This window comes from Tyto alba, unplaced genomic scaffold (genome assembly GCF_018691265.1).
Source record: "Tyto alba isolate M040663 unplaced genomic scaffold, T.alba_DEE_v4.0 Super-Scaffold_1000006, whole genome shotgun sequence".
In the NCBI taxonomy this organism is placed as follows: Eukaryota; Metazoa; Chordata; class Aves; order Strigiformes; family Tytonidae; genus Tyto; species Tyto alba.
The window spans coordinates 21,036,591-21,046,433 of NW_024881272.1; the positions used below are offsets into that span (position 1 = coordinate 21,036,591).

At 36.8% G+C, this 9,843-nt stretch overlaps 1 protein-coding gene across 1 annotated transcript in view; it reads right to left on the minus strand.

The window, feature by feature from the left end:
- Nucleotides 1-9,436, minus strand: part of ADGRL2 (adhesion G protein-coupled receptor L2) — a 395,600-nt gene extending 386,164 nt beyond the window's left edge. The window contains exon 1 of the mRNA XM_033000458.2: nt 9,158-9,436. The gene's annotated coding sequence lies outside the window, so the exon portion shown is untranslated. The remainder of the gene's footprint in view (nt 1-9,157) is intronic.
- Nucleotides 9,437-9,843: the final 407 nt, after the last annotated feature.

Here is a 9,843-nt window from a genome sequence, read left to right on the forward strand (position 1 = left end):
CTGGTTGTTACTGTGCAGATATTATTGAGAGAAGAGAGACTATGAGGAGCATTTTCCTTATGGAATGACAGTCACAGATGGCCAGAGTACAGAAAGGGTGTTCCTTGATCCGTATGACTTCCTAGCTTTGATGAGATGGCCAAAGTTCCCTTTTATGTCTGCAGCAAGACTTGGACACACTATGAGTCCTCAAAATTGAAATAAGGGTTAGTGCTGGTGAATTCTCTCTAGTGCCAGCTCTCTGTGTAGATATGTCTCAGGATATGACTATCTTAGTAAGTACTATCACTCACTAGAAGTCAGGTTGTAGTGTGAATCGCCTAACACTGAGAACCCAACATACATGTCGTATATATTTCATGATATTTTAATTCAGGGTAGTTCTAGCTTGGTCCTGTGGTCTGAATGCCCACAACTGGTCAAACTGCATCAGAGGCACTCCTGAAATATGTCCTATAGCTTTGTGATACCCAGAAGGAATAAGGCTATTTTTGGATGTGACCCAAAGATCAGTGCTTTGGGAGGACAAGGAGATTTGCTTCAAGTGCGCACTCCTAATTTATGTGCACCCTCAGAGGTACACCCACCATGCACTCCCATGTTGGTTATGTAGCTTGGTACTTCCAAGGCCAGCATAAATCAGGAGTCTGCCTACAGTGAGGCTCTGTAAGGTGGGCACTAATCAAAAAACTCAGGCCTATAAACCTATGAAACAGAGGAAAAGTAGAGCTGGGAGTTACACTTATCTAAGCCTGGCTATTACAAAAAGTTGTTTGATCCTTTTAACAATCAGAAACAGATACTACAATCTCACTTGCTAACTCCTCATCTGAAAGTCCTGCTCATGCCCAACTGACCTTGAAAGAATTAACTAATGAACGAATGCTATAGCTGTAATAAAACTGCATAAAATCCAAACAATATCGTAAACAAGGAAGGCTTACTATGCTTCAGTGTATTTTCTTTCCACCACATTTTGGGAGAGAATGAGGCATATGAACATCAGAAAAGAGTCATCTTAAATTGTGATGCTCGCAGCTTTAATTATGAGCAACCCCAAATCTCTATGTTTACAGAAGAGAGATTACCTACATGTTATTTGAAAACCATTTGGTGTAAGTTTATAGTGGTAACAGGCAAGTCTAATTTTCTTTCATACTTAGGATTTAATAGGTACAGAATGCTCCCCAAGGGAAAAAAAATGAACAAGTAGTAACTTGATATTTATTCTACACAGACGTGAAGAAAGCTTGAAGAAATACACAATGTCTGAAACATTGACATGTATAACTATTTCAATTGTAATGTTGCTTTTCTAATAGACTTTTCTGCTATGGTACAGGTCAAAATAGTTGCAACATTTTCCAGGCAAAAAAAAAATCCATTCCAAAACCAACACCCAGACACAGAAAACCACCACAAAAAAATCTGTTTGGAAAACCTTATGATGGAATCATAAAAATGTGCACCAGGTATGTACAGTCTGAAGTTGAGAATATGGTATTAACATTTTGTAGAAATGATGCTGTTAGATTATTTTGTAAATATGGACTTTGTTCACTTCTAATATTTCTCATCTATTCCAGAGAATATTACTGGAGAGTCCACAGATGTTTTCAAGTGCAGAGGTCCACAGCCCTGCCATTTTCACTGCAGTAAGTGACCAGGAATATGGGGTAATGAACAGGGCAGTGGTGGAAATCTCGGCCCTCTTGGTAAATCCATGTGCAGAAACAGAAACATTCCTGCAATGTAAGCACTGTTACTATTTTTCCTTTTTTGCAGATGGAAGTGGAGGCATAGTCAATGTAGGCGGTTTACCCAATAACATATGGAAAATTTGTGGCAGAACCAATATGTGGAGTGCAACTTTATCCTTGCTCTTAGTTCACATACACTTCCTGACACTAGACCTTGAAAGCCTGACTCATCACAGGTTTTTTAATATGTTTAAGCTAATGCCTATATTAAATATATGGGACATTATTTTATATTAATTTAACTATTTTTACACTGGATAATTTTTATTTCATCGATACTTACATTCATAGCAAATGTATTTGGTACCTCAGTTCCTTTTTTACCCCAAGAATTGTCATTTGTGTTGCATTTTAAGACAAATTAAATTATAAAAATACTCAGTTGTGTCACTATCAACACCACAGTTTTTCTTATTATTACGGAGACAAACAAGGAGTACATTGGAAAAAAATCTGTGACTCTCATTTCTGATCCTAATGAAGCAAGTAACCCATTATACCAAGGTTAATTTGTTGACTCATGATTTCCACTTATCCAATGATATACTGAATCATACGAACAAACCTCTACATCTAATCAGGTTTTTTTTATTGAATCCTGACCTTTTATACACCTTCTTCTTGATTATGAATGACAGTGACCTTTATCTAATTTAAAACACACATACTGATGCAAAAATATGCAAAGTACACATGTAAATTCTGAATTAAAATGAAGATGTGCATAATCTTCCGGGGACAAATTGCTTTAGAGAGAGATGTTTATATTAGGACCAATTGAGGGTATGTGGGAAGAAAAAGTGAATTAGCCAGAACTCAGATGGGTTTGGAGGAACAGCTGTGGAGATACTGAAGTCTGTTTAGATTTTCTCAGTTTCTATTTAGAATTCTGAAATGTCAATATAAATATCAATTTTTATTATGCTATTCAGCATTTTACAGCATTCATGAAATTATCAAAATGCAATAAAGTCAGACAAAATACCTCTTCACCTAAGATTTGGCAAACAGTACCTCAGTATTGCATTTATGTTTCACTCAAAATATGTAACATTCATTTTCTACAACACAAAAGCTGGGTCAAATTCACAGCATTATAAAAGCTGCCTGGTTCACTTTACCATTTATCTCATTAAAGAGGAATGGTATGAGCTTAATCTGGAGATGGTCTTTTTAGTTCAGGATATAATTAGGAACTGCTGGAAATACTGAAAAACAAATAAACAAATACAAGAGGAGTGACTCCTGGGGAAAAAGAACTCCCTAACTTTCCTGTTGCTTTTTTTTTTTGTTCATCACTAATGGGTCTGCATTGAAATTACTAAAGATGAACACAGCCATGGGCACAGTCTGAACCGCTGTGTAATCCTATAATCCAGTCTCTCTTTTCACAAGTCATTCCTTCCTCTGAATTGCTGTGAACCTAAATTGTAGATCAGCGGCTTTGCTCTAGCCTCTCTCTTAAAAAAAATATTTAAAAATATACATGCAGAAAATTTGCAAAACTTGGTGTAAAGACTGTCAAAGCAAAAATCTAACAAACACATTCCTCTGAGAGACTCCAACCAAACAGTACCTGGCATTAGCATGTACTTTCATGATTAACAACAGGGGGTTGTCAGACTGCTATTTCTGAAATGAACAGATTTATCCTGACAGATAATCAGCAGTTTGTACTACCTAATACATGTTATCATCCACCACTGACATCATTACATTAAAAGCACACTTAGTATAATCTTTTGTAGGAAATTAAACAGGTTTTATGACACACTTTTTGTGGATATTTTGAGGGGATAGAAGGAAGCCCAAGGGAGAGACTGGAATGTTAGAGAAAAGATACATGCCAAACAAGACAAAGATCCCCAGAAATGCCATGCTGTATTTAGTTTTTCACAATCTACTAATGTAATTTCTAAATAAATTAAAACCAAATGTTCTGTCTGTAAACTGTGTCTTATACTTTTAAGCAGCCTTTTATGGTGTTCTTGGTTGTCCCTCATATTACCTCAACACTCTTGTGTATCTGTCCCTCTGTCTGTCCTACCTGCTCCACATAAAAATTATCCACATAGCACACATTTGTGAAACACTTCTGATCTTGCCACTTATAGACATATTTTTAAGGCTGGCTGGTGGGCTTTGGGAGACCAATGATATCAAGCATTGCTTGCATAATTAATTTTCTGTCAAGCTCAACATTTATCTTCTTTAACTTTCAGGCATCTCTCTGTGGACCATCCCTCCATCTCCTGAAAAAGGAGACACCAGGTTACACATAACTCACTGGACAGGAAGTGCAGAAGCTACTGAAACTGTGGAAATTTTGGTGCAGATCAGTTCTGTGACCTGCTGAAAATGTGGAACAAGGTCACTTACATGTGGGGTCCCTGTGGATCTGTCCTTCTGAGCTGCCTGCTGATTCAGCTAGCTGTTTCTATAGTGATCAAGTTTGGACTCAACATGGACAATGAGGTTTTAGTAAGAAAAACTTAAAATACCTTCCCTATATCCTCTAAGTAAACCATTCTTGCCTCAGTTGTAAAGGTAATGGGAATTTCATATCCTCACATTCACTGCAGCAAATTCTGAACTTTTGTGCCTTTTTAAAATTCTAGGTTGTCAGTTAATATTATACTATTACTGTTCTATGAACTCACTTAACTCAGTGCAAACACTAGGTAACAGAAATTGCATGGGGGCTGTTACTTGACGTTAACAAGTACTTTATCCTCTTCATCTGAGCACAGTTTTTAAGTCATAGACTATTCTGTAGGGGCAAGTCAGATATCAAAGTCCTGGCTCCAATGGCCTGTTGTGACTAGCTTTATTTCTTCCAGTGACAGAACCTGCATCCCTCTTTCAGGGAGTCCTTTGTCTCATATGGGATGCATTTTGTCTCTTCTGCCTTCCTCCTTCATAACTTGGTAGGAAGAGAAGCAAGAAATAGTGGCTAGTTACTGAAGGATTTTTATCCATTCACACTCATGCATTTTCACATAACGTTCCCCCTAAGGCTACAAAAAATTCAACCCACCCAACCAAACCGGCAGAATCAAAACAGTGGGAGGGATTAAGTCCCTTACATGACAAAATGTAACTTTTAAATAAGGAAGTGGCAGCATCACACAGACTTTAAATACATCTTAATTCCTGTGTACTCTTTGTCTCTTATAAAACCTAACCTCTGATAAATACGTGCATATTGATTAAGCATCTCTTACCCTTCTTTTTCCCTTTATTCCGATCCCAAATATTTCAGTTGCAGTTGTTAAAGCTAATGAAGAAGTTTGCCACAGATCTTTTGCCTCAGGTATACTGGACAAAACCTCAATATCTGATACACTGATGTGGAATGAAGAAATAAATGCTAATCTAATCAAGTGATTACAGTGGTTTATTTTATTTTTATTTCTAAAAGGGTTGAATTTCTACTGATCCACATTCTGCTTATTTCTTGTACTCAGTGATGTTTGAGGTTTCTTAGATTTTCATTTGCATTAGATATTTAGTGTCCAAAGGTCAAATGAGCATTGCTTTTGAGTCAGATGCCTACTGGCTGCATTTCTAATAGTTAATCTTTTCACACTGAGAGAAATAAAAAAGTGGAAGACAGTTCAAGCTAACCCAAATAAACAGACAGAAGTAAAGCAACAATTACTTTTCCTGTGTGGACTGCTCTTGCTCATTTCTCCTCAAGAGATAACACTCTCTGACATAACGTCAGATAACCATGTTCAATGTTTCACAGACTTGCCATTTAAAGATTCATTTCCACTCCACTTATTTTCTTTTTATCTGCCCCTCTTTTGATGCATTTCATCTGTGAAAATTTTAATGTAGACTCCCCAGAACAGGTATTGAGAGAGAAGGAAGAAGATGGGTCCAACTTGACTTAAAGCACCTCTAGAGATTATAAACGGGGTATGATAGGACAGGAAAATGAAATGTTCTCATGAGAATAGTTGTTTGCATAAAATTCTCATCTGTTACTAAAGCTTCAGTGCAGTTCCTGGGGAAGATGGATATATATAAAGCCTCAGGTTAATTTCAGTCATTACCAAGCATTTTACATCTGATGAAGAATTCCAAACATATAAAATGATGTCAGTCTAAACCTTTAGACCAAAATAAATAAATAAATAAGGAGTAACTTCAAAGGCTGTCAGTAGGCAAGTTACAAATCTGATTCAGCTTTTAACTGCTAGAGGTATAAGCACACTTTATCTTCAAGGTCTGTATTCTTCAGTGTTACATTTTAATAATCTATTCTACAGTACAAGTCAAAGGAGAATATGATATAGTTGTATATGTAATTTGATGAGAAGCTGTGGGAAACATAATTACAGAAAATACTAACGACAGATGATTGACCAAGGACTTTGCTGACAATTAGATTTCCCACTTATAGCTGCACATTTTCTCAAAGGCTCTATCTTACTTTTTAGGATTCCCAAATTTTCTTCCTTCTCTAGAATTTTTCTAAGGTATAGTTCAGCAGATGTACCTGTTTAGAGCTGCAAACAACTAAGGCCTTTAAGAAGTTGGATGTAATTCATTAACAATCTCTATAGCATCTGTTTAAGATGATAATTTATATTTTTAAGTGTTTTCTGTAAAACCATCAGAAAATAACCTGATGGGGTTAAGACCCCTGCATTATATACAGCTACAAGTTTTATTGCATCCTGTAGATTCTGCTGAAAGGCACACTACATCTGAGTATCAGGTAACTTATCTTGAAGAGATGTTTGACTGAGTTACTATAGCAATGGCAAGTTTGCAGAAGCAGAGGATGAAACCACATCAATAGAAAAAAGAAACTGGCCATAGAAGGACACTTAGAATCTTGTTTAGGAAACTGTGTAGTCCACACTAGCTGAAATGAAACATAAAGGTTCACTCCTTTGAGAGTTTACGGAAAATACATTCAGAGGCCTCAATAATATAAGCACCTAATTTCTTCTCATTTATTTCAGTATATCAGGGAATTAAACTGAGTTATGTCAAGTAAACCTGGTGAACCTACAAGGAGAATTGAGTATGTAATTTAGAAGTAACTCTATGAAATGCTGCTGATGACTCACTAAGGAACACTTCTGTCCCTGTAAGACATTGGTCATTGGGTAAAAGGTGGAAAAGAAGCAGGAAATAACTGTCTGCTGCAACAGTATTTTAATCCACTTACAAAAAATTCTTCCCCGGAAAAACCTTTTTCGCTTTTTTTTCGTATCTCCAGTGGTGAGTCATCTAATCTCATCTCTGTATATTACTAAACTCCACAGGGATCACCTTTACTTCCCAACTTTATACTGGTCAGAGATTCAGTCAGACAAAAGATCCTTAATGTCTTTCCTTAAGTTCAGCTCTCTTCTCTAAATTCCATTCCCCTCCTCATTCAAAAAATGAAAGAAGTGTTTTTCAGAAAAGCTTTTTTTTTTTTTTCTTTCTTCTTTCCCCTTCTTCTTCTCTTTTCTTTCTTCTGTGAGAGGCAGTATCAAATCTCTCTTCTCTATAAATCAAAACTGCTTTGTGCAGAGCAAGTTGCTGGGAAGAATATATTTCTTCTTCTCTGTCTAAAAAGGATTCTAAAATTTTACTTTTAAAACTCATAGATCATAAATACATGCTTGTTCTCCCTAAGTAACATTAATTTACTCGGAAAACTCTGCACTTGAAAGAGTTAATAAAAATTCTAATTACAGGATAAGAAATAAAGGTCAGACTCCACTTATATCATTGTGAAGGGCTTTTATTACACTCTGCTATAAAACATATTTCTTTTTTCAGTTGCCATCCTCACTGGGTAACCTGCATACCAATAGGATCTCCAAAATGCCATGAAGCAAAAGATATTTATCTGCTAAATTCTACGTACAGTAACCTAACAAATGCCAGAGAAAGAAAGATTGTCCTCTGAACAGTAATACTTGTGTAGATGTCTTCTTTATCCTAACAATGACAAGGCTCTCTAGGTTTATATTGTACTCCAAAATCAGAATGCATTTTTTTTCTAAAAGTAGACTGTATATCAAAGAGAATAGATCCACATTTTAGGCACTGAAATACTTAATATGGTGAGAAAGTACTCTTTCCTGAAGAATGCTAACTAAAAATATCTAATCCAGAAAGGTAAAAGGGAAAACATATGCCTCAAGTATTCTTGAAAAAATTAGACAGGGTACGCTTGGGAGTATCTATGCCTCCCTATCCTGGCTGGTCAACTAAATTTTCATTGTAAACTCTGTCTAGAGCTTCACAGAACTGTTATTTGATTAATTTGGGTGTGATAGATAGTAAGTCTATACAAAAGCAGGGTGGCTCCGAATCTGATAATTGTCATTTCTTAACTCCAACTGTGCAAGACAACAAACAAGAACTTTACTGTTGGACAAGCATAAATCAGAATAACTCAAATTTTTCAATATATTACTCTTCAAATCCATTATTTATGAGTTAACACATCCAAAGTTGTTTTTGTCATTAATCATTTGCATCCCTAAATTCTGACAACAAATTGAAAGAAATATACACAAATAAATGCAAAATTTACTGTCTGCTTTCATAAAACCAGTGTGTGCTGTCAGATGCATTAGTTCAATATTTCATGTGATGTACGCTCAAAGTTGTAATGCAACTAATGAAGTAGTGCCTGGCTTTCCTTAAGAAGTTTTTTAAGAATCATATTCAAATAGTTTTTTCTGAGTTGCACTTTGTTTGCAGAGTAAGCACTGCCTGTCCAACATTTCTGAACAATAGGTACTAACAGAGAACTGTGAGGTTCCATTTCACCACTTCTGCTAGCAATTCTATTAACTAGATGTTTATCTTGTGGTCTAAATTTATGACAGGCCCATTTGCAGTGAGGCCTGGAGTTTCCTTGTTTACAACACTGTAAAGTAAAAGGTAACCTTTTTATTTTCGTTTAAAACCTTTCAACAGTTTGTTCTGCTCCAAAGATAGCACCTTAATGTTTCAGGCCAGAAAGCTCTCTTGATATTGTTTTCCCTTGGGGGGTTCAGAGCACTGCATTAACTTACACAGACATTAGAAAACATTTAAAAAAGAAAATAAAAACTTCATTGAAGATCACATTTGTAGATTAAAAAGCTGCTGTGCTAAGAACCTACCTGGCATTATGAAAAAGAAGGGGGGGGAGGGGGGGGGGAAGAAGAGGAAGGGAGGGGGGGCTACAGAGCTGGCTAAATAAACAGTAAAACCACCATTTAAACATTTAAACAGTTTCACCTATACACACAAGTAACAAAAAGCATCAGGCACCTGGCGCAATTCTATTAGGACCTAATTCTGACAACAATATGCATCATTAAAGTGGGATCTGATAATGACCAAACACTGGAGGCATTACATGGCTTTAGAAGAATCAGACTTCCTACCTTATTAAGACTGATAGAAGGTAAGTCCCCCTTTAAAGAAAGTTGTAAGTAAAACCAGGCAGCAGTTGCAGTAAATTGAGTCCTTTCAGTCACTGTATACATGCAGCAGTTCTGCAATAAGGGAAAAATATAATGGGAGGAGCAGCTGTGAACGAGTGACCTCCTGAAGCTGAGTTCTCTTTGTGAATCAAGCACTGGGAGCCAGTGCTTCTGATTTGCATGGATTATCTCCACTTGAACAGATACATTTAAATTAACTGGCACAGGGGCACAGGGATAAAAAAAAAAAAAGGGAAAAAAAAAAGGAAGAGTAAGTGAGTGAGTGAAGGAGAGAGGGGAGCGGAGGAGAGCGAGGAAGGAGAGAGGAGATCGGGGCGCTTGGCTGGATACGCTGGTTCAGGCAGAGCTGCGTCTCAGAAGAGCTACAGCTCCCTCTTCATGTCACAGTTGTAAGATGAGGAAAGCTGTCATTATGGTCGAGTTTAAAACAGATTCCCCCTTTTCCCTACCCCTCCCCCCCCCGCCCCCCCACCCCCGCGCACTCTGTTCCCCAGCTTCTGATGGTCCATTTGATCAGATTTCTATAAACACTTAATAACTCTGTCATGCAGCTCGGGTTTTATATTGCAAGCCTCAAATGATTATAAATCTGGTAAACCCCACTAAATGATTTTAAACACGTAAAT